This window comes from Eucyclogobius newberryi, unplaced genomic scaffold (genome assembly GCF_026437365.1).
Source record: "Eucyclogobius newberryi isolate DKJ021-1_F unplaced genomic scaffold, fEucNew1.0.hap1 SCAF_14, whole genome shotgun sequence".
Classification (NCBI taxonomy): domain Eukaryota; kingdom Metazoa; phylum Chordata; class Actinopteri; order Gobiiformes; family Gobiidae; genus Eucyclogobius; species Eucyclogobius newberryi.
The window spans coordinates 37,793,236-37,806,077 of record NW_027315768.1 but is presented as its reverse complement, the minus strand read 5'-3'; positions in this window follow the sequence as shown (position 1 = coordinate 37,806,077).

The window sequence follows — 12,842 nt, the reverse complement described above, 5'->3', positions numbered from 1 at the left end:
CTTTAGAGTTTTATACACTCTGAGGTGTGTCTTTAGAGCTTATTACAATCTGAGGTGTGTCTTTAGAGCTTTATACCACTCTGAGGTGTGTTTTTAGAGCTTTATACACTCTGAGGTGTGTCTTTAGAGCTTTATACCACTCTGAGGTGTGTTTTTAGAGCTTTATGACACTCTGAGGTTTGTCTTTAGAGCTTATGACACTCTGAAGTGTGTCTTTAGAGCTTTATACCACTCTGAGGTGTGTCTTTAGAGCTTTATAACACTCTGAGGTGTGTCTTTAGATCTTTATACCACTCTGAAGTGTGTCTTTAGAGCTTTATACAACTCTGAGGTGTGTCTTTAGAGCTTTATAACACTCTGAGGTGTGTCTTTAGAGCAATATACACTCCGAAGTGTGTCTTTAGATCTTTATACACTCTGAGGTGTGTCTTTAGAGCTTTATACACTCTGAGGTGTGTCTTTAGAACTTTATACACTCTGAGGTGTGTCTTTAGAGCTTTATACACTCTGAGGTGTGTCTTTAGAGCTTTATAACACTCTGAGGTGTGTCTTTAGAGCTTATGACACTCTGAGGTGTGTCTTTAGAGCTTTATACCACTTTGAGGTGTGTCTTTAGAGCTTTATACACTCTGAGGTGTGTCTTTAGAGCTTTATACACTCTGAGGTGTGTCTTTAGAGCTTATGACACTCTGAGGTGTGTCTTTAGAGCTTTATACACTCTGAGGTGTGTCTTTAGAGCTTATGACAATCTGAGGTGTGTCTTTAGAGCTTTATACCACTCTGAGGTGTGTCTTTAGAGCTTTATACACTCTGAGGTGTGTCTTTAGAGCTTTATAAACTCTGAGGTGTGTCTTTAGAGCTTTATACACTCTGAGGTGTGTCTTTAGAGCTTATGACAATCTGAGGTGTTTCTTTAGAGCTTTATACACTCTGAGGTGTGTCTTTAGAGCTTATGACAATCTGAGGTGTGTCTTTAGAGCTTTATACCACTCTGAGGTGTGTCTTTAGAGCTTTATACACTCTGAGGTGTGTCTTTAGAACTTTATACACTCTGAGGTGTGTCTTTAGAGCTTTATAACACTCTGAGGTGTGTCTTTAGAGCTTATGACACTCTGAGGTGTGTCTTTAGAGCTTTATAAAACTCTGAGGTGTGTCTATAGGGCTTTATACCGCTGTGAGGTGTGTCTTTAGAGCTTTATACACTCTGAGGTGTGTCTTTAGAGCTTTATACACTCTGAGGTGTGTCTTTAGAACTTTATACACTCTGAGGTGTGTCTTTAGAGCTTTATACACTCTGAGGTGTGTCTTTAGAGCTTTATACACTCTGAGGTGTGTCTTTAGAGCTTTATACACTCTGAGGTGTGTCTTTAGAGCTTTACACGCTCTGAGGTGTGTCTTTAGAGCTCTATACACTCTGAGGTGTGTTTTTAGAGCTTTAAATCACTCTGAGGTGTGTCTTTAGAGCTTTATAAAACTCTGAGGTGTGTCTATAGAGCTTTATACACTCTGAGGTGTGTCTTTAGAGCTTTATACGCTCTGAGGTGTGTCTTTAGAGCTTTATAACACTCTGAGGTGTTTTTAGAGCTTTACACGCTCTGAGGTGTGTCCTTAGAGCTTTATACACTCTGAGGTGTGTCTTTAGAGCTTTATACACTCTGAGGTGTGTCTTTAGAGCTTTATACACTCTGAGGTGTGTCTTTAGAGCTTATGACAATCTGAGGTGTTTCTTTAGAGCTTTATACACTCTGAGGTGTGTCTTTAGAGCTTATGACACTCTGAGGTGTGTCTTTAGAGCTTTATAAAACTCTGAGGTGTGTCTATAGGGCTTTATACCGCTGTGAGGTGTGTCTTTAGAGCTTTATACACTCTGAGGTGTGTCTTTAGAGCTTTATACACTCTGAGGTGTGTCTTTAGAGCTTATGACAATCTGAGGTGTTTCTTTAGAGCTTTATACACTCTGAGGTGTGTCTTTAGAGCTTATGACAATCTGAGGTGTGTCTTTAGAGCTTTATACCACTCTGAGGTGTGTCTTTAGAGCTTTATACACTCTGAGGTGTGTCTTTAGAACTTTATACACTCTGAGGTGTGTCTTTAGAGCTTTATACGCTCTGAGGTGTGTCTTTAGAGCTTTATAACACTCTGAGGTGTTTTTAGAGCTTTATACACTCTGAGGTGTGTCTTTAGAGCTTTAAAACCACTCTGAGGTGACTCTTTAGAGCTTTCTATCACTCTGAGGTGTGTCTTTAGATCTTTATACACTCTGAGGTGTGTCTTTAGAGCTTTATACCACTCTGAGGTGTGTCTTTAGAGCTTTATACACTCTGAGGTGTGTCTTTAGAGCTTTATACACTCTGAGGTGTGTCTTTAGAGCTTTATACACTCTGAGGTGTGTCTTTAGAGCTTTATTACACTCTGAGGTGTGTCTTTAGAGCTTTACACGCTCTGAGGTGTGTCTTTAGAGCTTTATAACACTCTGAGGTGTGTCTTTAGAGCTTTATATCACTCTGAGGTGTGTCTTTAGAGCTTTTTACACTCTGAGGTGTGTCTTTAGAGCTTTATAACACTCTGAGGTGTGTCTTTAGAGCTTTATACATTCTGAGGTGTGTCTTTAGAGCTTTATACTGCTCTGAGTTGTGTCTTTAGAGCGTTATGACACTCTGAGGTGTGTCTTTAGAGCTTATGACACTCTGAGGTGTGTCTTTAGAGCTTTATACACTCTGAGGTGTGTCTTTAGAGCTTTACACGCTCTGAGGTGTGTCTTTAGAGCTCTATACACTCTGAGGTGTGTCTTTAGAGCTTTATACACTCTGAGGTGTGTCTTTAGAGCTTTAAACGCTCTGAGGTGTGTCTTTAGAGCTTTATAACACTCTGAGGTGTGTCTTTAGAGCTTTATACACTCTGAGGTGTGTCTTTAGAGCTTTACACGCTCTGAGGTGTGTCTTTAGAGCTTTATAACACTATGAGGTGTGTCTTTAGAGCTTTATAACACTCTGAGGTGTGTCTTTAGAGCTTTATATCACTCTGAGGTATGTTTTTAGAGCTTTATGACACTCTGAGGTGTGTCTTTAGAGCTTTACACACTCTGAGGTGTGTCTTTAGAGCTTTATACACTCTGAGGTGTGTCTTTAGAGCTTTATACACTCTGAGGTGTGTCTTTAGAGCTTTATGACACTTTGAGGTGTGTCTTTAGAGCTTTATACACTCTGAGGTGTGTCTTTAGAGCTTATGACAATCTGAGGTGTGTCTTTAGAGCTTTATACCACTCTGAGGTGTGTCTTTAGAGCTTATGACAATCTGAGGTGTGTCTTTAGAGCTTTATACCACTCTGAGGTGTGTCTTTAGAGCTTTATACACTCTGAGGTGTGTCTTTAGAGCTTTATAAACTCTGAGGTGTGTCTTTAGAGCTTTATAAACTCTGAGGTGTGTCTTTAGAGCTTTATACACTCTGAGGTGTGTCTTTAGAGCTTATGACAATCTGAGGTGTTTCTTTAGAGCTTTATACACTCTGAGGTGTGTCTTTAGAGCTTATGACAATCTGAGGTGTGTCTTTAGAGCTTTATACCACTCTGAGGTGTGTCTTTAGAGCTTTATACACTCTGAGGTGTGTCTTTAGAACTTTATACACTCTGAGGTGTGTCTTTAGAGCTTATGACACTCTGAGGTGTGTCTTTAGAGCTTTATACACTCTGAGGTGTGTCTTTAGAACTTTATACACTCTGAGGTGTGTCTTTAGAGCTTTATACACTCTGAGGTGTGTCTTTAGAGCTTTATACACTCTGAGGTGTGTCTTTAGAGCTTTACACGCTCTGAGGTGTGTCTTTAGAGCTCTATACACTCTGAGGTGTGTTTTTAGAGCTTTAAATCACTCTGAGGTGTGTCTTTAGAGCTTTATAAAACTCTGAGGTGTGTCTATAGAGCTTTATACACTCTGAGGTGTGTCTTTAGAGCTTTATACGCTCTGAGGTGTGTCTTTAGAGCTTTATAACACTCTGAGGTGTTTTTAGAGCTTTACACGCTCTGAGGTGTGTCTTTAGAGCTTTATACACTCTGAGGTGTGTCTTTAGAGCTTTAAAACCACTCTGAGGTGACTCTTTAGAGCTTTCTATCACTCTGAGGTGTGTCTTTAGATCTTTATACACTCTGAGGTGTGTCTTTAGAGCTTTATACCACTCTGAGGTGTGTCTTTAGAGCTTTATACACTCTGAGGTGTGTCTTTAGAGCTTTATACACTCTGAGGTGTGTCTTTAGAGCTTTATACACTCTGAGGTGTGTCTTTAGAGCTTTATACCACTCTGAGGTGTGTCTTTAGAGCTTTATACACTCTGAGGTGTGTCTTTAGAGCTTTATACACTGAGGTGTGTGTCTTTAGAGCTTATAACACTCTGAGGTGTGTCTTTAGAGCTTTATACCACTCTGAGGTGTGTCTTTAGAGCTTTATACACTCTGAGGTGTGTTTTTAGAGCTTTATGACACTCTGAGGTGTGTCTTTAGAGTTTTATACACTCTGAGGTGTGTCTTTAGAGCTTATTACAATCTGAGGTGTGTCTTTAGAGCTTTATACCACTCTGAGGTGTGTTTTTAGAGCTTTATACACTCTGAGGTGTGTCTTTAGAGCTTTATACCACTCTGAGGTGTGTTTTTAGAGCTTTATGACACTCTGAGGTGTGTCTTTAGAGCTTATTACAATCTGAGGTGTGTCTTTAGAGCTTTATACCACTCTGAGGTGTGTCTTTAGAGCTTTATAACACTCTGAGGTGTGTCTTTAGATCTTTATACCACTCTGAAGTGTGTCTTTAGAGCTTTATACAACTCTGAGGTGTGTCTTTAGAGCTTTATAACACTCTGAGGTGTGTCTTTAGAGCAATATACACTCCGAAGTGTGTCTTTAGATCTTTATACACTCTGAGGTGTGTCTTTAGAACTTTATACACTCTGAGGTGTGTCTTTAGAGCTTTATACACTCTGAGGTGTGTCTTTAGAGCTTTATAACACTCTGAGGTGTGTCTTTAGAGCTTATGACACTCTGAGGTGTGTCTTTAGAGCTTTATACCACTTTGAGGTGTGTCTTTAGAGCTTTATACACTCTGAGGTGTGTCTTTAGAGCTTTATACACTCTGAGGTGTGTCTTTAGAGCTTATGACACTCTGAGGTGTGTCTTTAGAGCTTTATACACTCTGAGGTGTGTCTTTAGAGCTTATGACAATCTGAGGTGTGTCTTTAGAGCTTTATACCACTCTGAGGTGTGTCTTTAGAGCTTTATACACTCTGAGGTGTGTCTTTAGAGCTTTATAAACTCTGAGGTGTGTCTTTAGAGCTTTATACACTCTGAGGTGTGTCTTTAGAGCTTATGACAATCTGAGGTGTTTCTTTAGAGCTTTATACACTCTGAGGTGTGTCTTTAGAGCTTATGACAATCTGAGGTGTGTCTTTAGAGCTTTATACCACTCTGAGGTGTGTCTTTAGAGCTTTATACACTCTGAGGTGTGTCTTTAGAACTTTATACACTCTGAGGTGTGTCTTTAGAGCTTTATAACACTCTGAGGTGTGTCTTTAGAGCTTATGACACTCTGAGGTGTGTCTTTAGAGCTTTATAAAACTCTGAGGTGTGTCTATAGGGCTTTATACCGCTGTGAGGTGTGTCTTTAGAGCTTTATACACTCTGAGGTGTGTCTTTAGAGCTTTATACACTCTGAGGTGTGTCTTTAGAACTTTATACACTCTGAGGTGTGTCTTTAGAGCTTTATACACTCTGAGGTGTGTCTTTAGAGCTTTATACACTCTGAGGTGTGTCTTTAGAGCTTTATACACTCTGAGGTGTGTCTTTAGAGCTTTACACGCTCTGAGGTGTGTCTTTAGAGCTCTATACACTCTGAGGTGTGTTTTTAGAGCTTTAAATCACTCTGAGGTGTGTCTTTAGAGCTTTATAAAACTCTGAGGTGTGTCTATAGAGCTTTATACACTCTGAGGTGTGTCTTTAGAGCTTTATACGCTCTGAGGTGTGTCTTTAGAGCTTTATAACACTCTGAGGTGTTTTTAGAGCTTTACACGCTCTGAGGTGTGTCCTTAGAGCTTTATACACTCTGAGGTGTGTCTTTAGAGCTTTATACACTCTGAGGTGTGTCTTTAGAGCTTTATACACTCTGAGGTGTGTCTTTAGAGCTTATGACAATCTGAGGTGTTTCTTTAGAGCTTTATACACTCTGAGGTGTGTCTTTAGAGCTTATGACACTCTGAGGTGTGTCTTTAGAGCTTTATAAAACTCTGAGGTGTGTCTATAGGGCTTTATACCGCTGTGAGGTGTGTCTTTAGAGCTTTATACACTCTGAGGTGTGTCTTTAGAGCTTTATACACTCTGAGGTGTGTCTTTAGAGCTTATGACAATCTGAGGTGTTTCTTTAGAGCTTTATACACTCTGAGGTGTGTCTTTAGAGCTTATGACAATCTGAGGTGTGTCTTTAGAGCTTTATACCACTCTGAGGTGTGTCTTTAGAGCTTTATACACTCTGAGGTGTGTCTTTAGAACTTTATACACTCTGAGGTGTGTCTTTAGAGCTTTATACGCTCTGAGGTGTGTCTTTAGAGCTTTATAACACTCTGAGGTGTTTTTAGAGCTTTATACACTCTGAGGTGTGTCTTTAGAGCTTTAAAACCACTCTGAGGTGACTCTTTAGAGCTTTCTATCACTCTGAGGTGTGTCTTTAGATCTTTATACACTCTGAGGTGTGTCTTTAGAGCTTTATACCACTCTGAGGTGTGTCTTTAGAGCTTTATACACTCTGAGGTGTGTCTTTAGAGCTTTATACACTCTGAGGTGTGTCTTTAGAGCTTTATACACTCTGAGGTGTGTCTTTAGAGCTTTATTACACTCTGAGGTGTGTCTTTAGAGCTTTACACGCTCTGAGGTGTGTCTTTAGAGCTTTATAACACTCTGAGGTGTGTCTTTAGAGCTTTATATCACTCTGAGGTGTGTCTTTAGAGCTTTTTACACTCTGAGGTGTGTCTTTAGAGCTTTATAACACTCTGAGGTGTGTCTTTAGAGCTTTATACATTCTGAGGTGTGTCTTTAGAGCTTTATACTGCTCTGAGTTGTGTCTTTAGAGCGTTATGACACTCTGAGGTGTGTCTTTAGAGCTTATGACACTCTGAGGTGTGTCTTTAGAGCTTTATACACTCTGAGGTGTGTCTTTAGAGCTTTACACGCTCTGAGGTGTGTCTTTAGAGCTCTATACACTCTGAGGTGTGTCTTTAGAGCTTTATACACTCTGAGGTGTGTCTTTAGAGCTTTAAACGCTCTGAGGTGTGTCTTTAGAGCTTTATAACACTCTGAGGTGTGTCTTTAGAGCTTTATACACTCTGAGGTGTGTCTTTAGAGCTTTACACGCTCTGAGGTGTGTCTTTAGAGCTTTATAACACTATGAGGTGTGTCTTTAGAGCTTTATAACACTCTGAGGTGTGTCTTTAGAGCTTTATATCACTCTGAGGTATGTTTTTAGAGCTTTATGACACTCTGAGGTGTGTCTTTAGAGCTTTACACACTCTGAGGTGTGTCTTTAGAGCTTTATACACTCTGAGGTGTGTCTTTAGAGCTTTATACACTCTGAGGTGTGTCTTTAGAGCTTTATGACACTTTGAGGTGTGTCTTTAGAGCTTTATACACTCTGAGGTGTGTCTTTAGAGCTTATGACAATCTGAGGTGTGTCTTTAGAGCTTTATACCACTCTGAGGTGTGTCTTTAGAGCTTATGACAATCTGAGGTGTGTCTTTAGAGCTTTATACCACTCTGAGGTGTGTCTTTAGAGCTTTATACACTCTGAGGTGTGTCTTTAGAGCTTTATAAACTCTGAGGTGTGTCTTTAGAGCTTTATAAACTCTGAGGTGTGTCTTTAGAGCTTTATACACTCTGAGGTGTGTCTTTAGAGCTTATGACAATCTGAGGTGTTTCTTTAGAGCTTTATACACTCTGAGGTGTGTCTTTAGAGCTTATGACAATCTGAGGTGTGTCTTTAGAGCTTTATACCACTCTGAGGTGTGTCTTTAGAGCTTTATACACTCTGAGGTGTGTCTTTAGAACTTTATACACTCTGAGGTGTGTCTTTAGAGCTTTATAACACTCTGAGGTGTGTCTTTAGAGCTTATGACACTCTGAGGTGTGTCTTTAGAGCTTTATACACTCTGAGGTGTGTCTTTAGAACTTTATACACTCTGAGGTGTGTCTTTAGAGCTTTATACACTCTGAGGTGTGTCTTTAGAGCTTTATACACTCTGAGGTGTGTCTTTAGAGCTTTACACGCTCTGAGGTGTGTCTTTAGAGCTCTATACACTCTGAGGTGTGTTTTTAGAGCTTTAAATCACTCTGAGGTGTGTCTTTAGAGCTTTATAAAACTCTGAGGTGTGTCTATAGAGCTTTATACACTCTGAGGTGTGTCTTTAGAGCTTTATACGCTCTGAGGTGTGTCTTTAGAGCTTTATAACACTCTGAGGTGTTTTTAGAGCTTTACACGCTCTGAGGTGTGTCTTTAGAGCTTTATACACTCTGAGGTGTGTCTTTAGAGCTTTAAAACCACTCTGAGGTGACTCTTTAGAGCTTTCTATCACTCTGAGGTGTGTCTTTAGATCTTTATACACTCTGAGGTGTGTCTTTAGAGCTTTATACCACTCTGAGGTGTGTCTTTAGAGCTTTATACACTCTGAGGTGTGTCTTTAGAGCTTTATACACTCTGAGGTGTGTCTTTAGAGCTTTATACACTCTGAGGTGTGTCTTTAGAGCTTTATTACACTCTGAGGTGTGTCTTTAGAGCTTTACACGCTCTGAGGTGTGTCTTTAGAGCTTTATAACACTCTGAGGTGTGTCTTTAGAGCTTTATATCACTCTGAGGTGTGTCTTTAGAGCTTTTTACACTCTGAGGTGTGTCTTTAGAGCTTTATAACACTCTGAGGTGTGTCTTTAGAGCTTTATACATTCTGAGGTGTGTCTTTAGAGCTTTATACTGCTCTGAGTTGTGTCTTTAGAGCGTTATGACACTCTGAGGTGTGTCTTTAGAGCTTATGACACTCTGAGGTGTGTCTTTAGAGCTTTATACACTCTGAGGTGTGTCTTTAGAGCTTTATAAAACTCTGAGGTGTGTCTATAGAGCTTTATACACTCTGAGGTGTGTCTTTAGAGCTTTATACGCTCTGAGGTGTGTCTTTAGAGCTTTATAACACTCTGAGGTGTTTTTAGAGCTTTACACGCTCTGAGGTGTGTCTTTAGAGCTTTATACACTCTGAGGTGTGTCTTTAGAGCTTTAAAACCACTCTGAGGTGACTCTTTAGAGCTTTCTATCACTCTGAGGTGTGTCTTTAGATCTTTATACACTCTGAGGTGTGTCTTTAGAGCTTTATACCACTCTGAGGTGTGTCTTTAGAGCTTTATACACTCTGAGGTGTGTCTTTAGAGCTTTATACACTCTGAGGTGTGTCTTTAGAGCTTTATACACTCTGAGGTGTGTCTTTAGAGCTTTATTACACTCTGAGGTGTGTCTTTAGAGCTTTACACGCTCTGAGGTGTGTCTTTAGAGCTTTATAACACTCTGAGGTGTGTCTTTAGAGCTTTATATCACTCTGAGGTGTGTCTTTAGAGCTTTTTACACTCTGAGGTGTGTCTTTAGAGCTTTATAACACTCTGAGGTGTGTCTTTAGAGCTTTATACATTCTGAGGTGTGTCTTTAGAGCTTTATACTGCTCTGAGTTGTGTCTTTAGAGCGTTATGACACTCTGAGGTGTGTCTTTAGAGCTTATGACACTCTGAGGTGTGTCTTTAGAGCTTTATACACTCTGAGGTGTGTCTTTAGAGCTTTACACGCTCTGAGGTGTGTCTTTAGAGCTCTATACACTCTGAGGTGTGTCTTTAGAGCTTTATACACTCTGAGGTGTGTCTTTAGAGCTTTACACGCTCTGAGGTGTGTCTTTAGAGCTTTATAACACTCTGAGGTGTGTCTTTAGAGCTTTATACACTCTGAGGTGTGTCTTTAGAGCTTTACACGCTCTGAGGTGTGTCTTTAGAGCTTTATAACACTATGAGGTGTGTCTTTAGAGCTTTATAACACTCTGAGGTGTGTCTTTAGAGCTTTATATCACTCTGAGGTATGTTTTTAGAGCTTTATGACACTCTGAGGTGTGTCTTTAGAGCTTTACACACTCTGAGGTGTGTCTTTAGAGCTTTATACACTCTGAGGTGTGTCTTTAGAGCTTTATACACTCTGAGGTGTGTCTTTAGAGCTTTATGACACTTTGAGGTGTGTCTTTAGAGCTTTATACACTCTGAGGTGTGTCTTTAGAGCTTATGACAATCTGAGGTGTGTCTTTAGAGCTTTATACCACTCTGAGGTGTGTCTTTAGAGCTTTATACACTCTGAGGTGTGTCTTTAGAGCTTTATACACTCTGAGGTGTGTCTTTAGAGCTTTATACACTCTGAGGTGTGTCTTTAGAGCTTTATTACACTCTGAGGTGTGTCTTTAGAGCTTTACACGCTCTGAGGTGTGTCTTTAGAGCTTTATAACACTCTGAGGTGTGTCTTTAGAGCTTTATATCACTCTGAGGTGTGTCTTTAGAGCTTTATAACACTCTGAGGTGTGTCTTTAGAGCTTTATACATTCTGAGGTGTGTCTTTAGAGCTTTATACTGCTCTGAGGTGTGTCTTTAGAGCGTTATGACACTCTGAGGTGTGTCTTTAGAGCTTATGACACTCTGAGGTGTGTCTTTAGAGCTTTATACACTCTGAGGTGTGTCTTTAGAGCTTTACACGATCTGAGGTGTGTCTTTAGAGCTCTATACACTCTGAGGTGTGTCTTTAGAGCTTTATACACTCTGAGGTGTGTCTTTAGAGCTTTACACGCTCTGAGGTGTGTCTTTAGAGCTTTATAACACTCTGAGGTGTGTCTTTAGAGCTTTATATCACTCTGAGGTGTGTCTTTAGAGCTTTATACACTCTGAGGTGTGTCTTTAGAGCTTTACACGCTCTGAGGTGTGTCTTTAGAGCTTTATAACACTATGAGGTGTGTCTTTAGAGCTTTATAACACTCTGAGGTGTGTCTTTAGAGCTTTATATCACTCTGAGGTATGTTTTTAGAGCTTTATGACACTCTGAGGTGTGTCTTTAGAGCTTTACACACTCTGAGGTGTGTCTTTAGAGCTTTATACACTCTGAGGTGTGTCTTTAGAGCTTTATACACTCTGAGGTGTGTCTTTAGAGCTTTATGACACTTTGAGGTGTGTCTTTAGAGCTTTATACACTCTGAGGTGTGTCTTTAGAGCTTTACACGCTCTGAGGTGTGTCTTTAGAGCTCTATACACTCTGAGGTGTGTCTTTAGAGCTTTATACACTCTGAGGTGTGTCTTTAGAGCTTTACACGCTCTGAGGTGTGTCTTTAGAGCTTTATAACACTCTGAGGTGTGTCTTTAGAGCTTTATATCACTCTGAGGTGTGTCTTTAGAGCTTTATACACTCTGAGGTGTGTCTTTAGAGCTTTACACGCTCTGAGGTGTGTCTTTAGAGCTTTATAACACTATGAGGTGTGTCTTTAGAGCTTTATAACACTCTGAGGTGTGTCTTTAGAGCTTTATATCACTCTGAGGTATGTTTTTAGAGCTTTATGACACTCTGAGGTGTGTCTTTAGAGCTTTACACACTCTGAGGTGTGTCTTTAGAGCTTTATACACTCTGAGGTGTGTCTTTAGAGCTTTATACACTCTGAGGTGTGTCTTTAGAGCTTTATGACACTTTGAGGTGTGTCTTTAGAGCTTTATACACTCTGAGGTGTGTCTTTAGAGCTTATGACAATCTGAGGTGTGTCTTTAGAGCTTTATACCACTCTGAGGTGTGTCTTTAGAGCTTTATACACTCTGAGGTGTGTCTTTAGAGCTTTATACACTCTGAGGTGTGTCTTTAGAGCTTTATACACTCTGAGGTGTGTCTTTAGAACTTTATACACTCTGAGGTGTGTCTTTAGAGCTTTATAACACTCTGAGGTGTGTCTTTAGAGCTTATGACACTCTGAGGTGTGTCTTTAGAGCTTTAGACCACTTTGAGGTGTGTCTTTAGAGCTTTATACACTCTGAGGTGTGTCTTTAGAGCTTTATACTACTCTGAGGTGTGTCTTTAGAGCTTTATACACTGAGGTGTGTGTCTTTAGAGCTTATGACACTCTGAGGTGTGTCTTTAGAGCTTTATACACTCTGAGGTGTGTCTTTAGAGCTTATTACAATCTGAGGTGTGTTTTTAGAGCTTTATGACACTCTGAGGTGTGTCTTTAGAGCTTATGACACTCTGAGGTGTGTCTTTAGAGCTTTATACCACTCTGAGGTGTGTCTTTAGAGCTTTATAACACTCTGAAGTGTGTCTTTAGATCTTTATACACTCTGAGGTGTGTCTTTAGAGCTTTATACACTCTGAGGTGTGTCTTTAGAGCTTTATACACTCTGAGGTGTGTCTTTAGAGCTTTATACACTCTGAGGTGTGTCTTTAGAGCTTTATACACTCTGAGGTGTGTCTTTAGAGCTTATGACACTCTGAGGTGTGTCTTTAGAGCTTTATACACTCTGAGGTGTGTCTTTAGAGCTTATGACAATCTGAGGTGTGTCTTTAGAGCTTTATACCACTCTGAGGTGTGTCTTTAGAGCTTTATACAATCTGAGGTGTGTCTTTAGAGCTTTATACACTCTGAGGTATGTTTTTAGAGCTTTTTGACACTCTGAGGTGTGTCTTTAGAGCTTTACACACTCTGAGGTGTGTCTTTAGAGCTTTATACACTCTGAGGTATGTCTTTAGAGCTTTATACACTCTGAGGTGTGTCTTTAGAGCTTT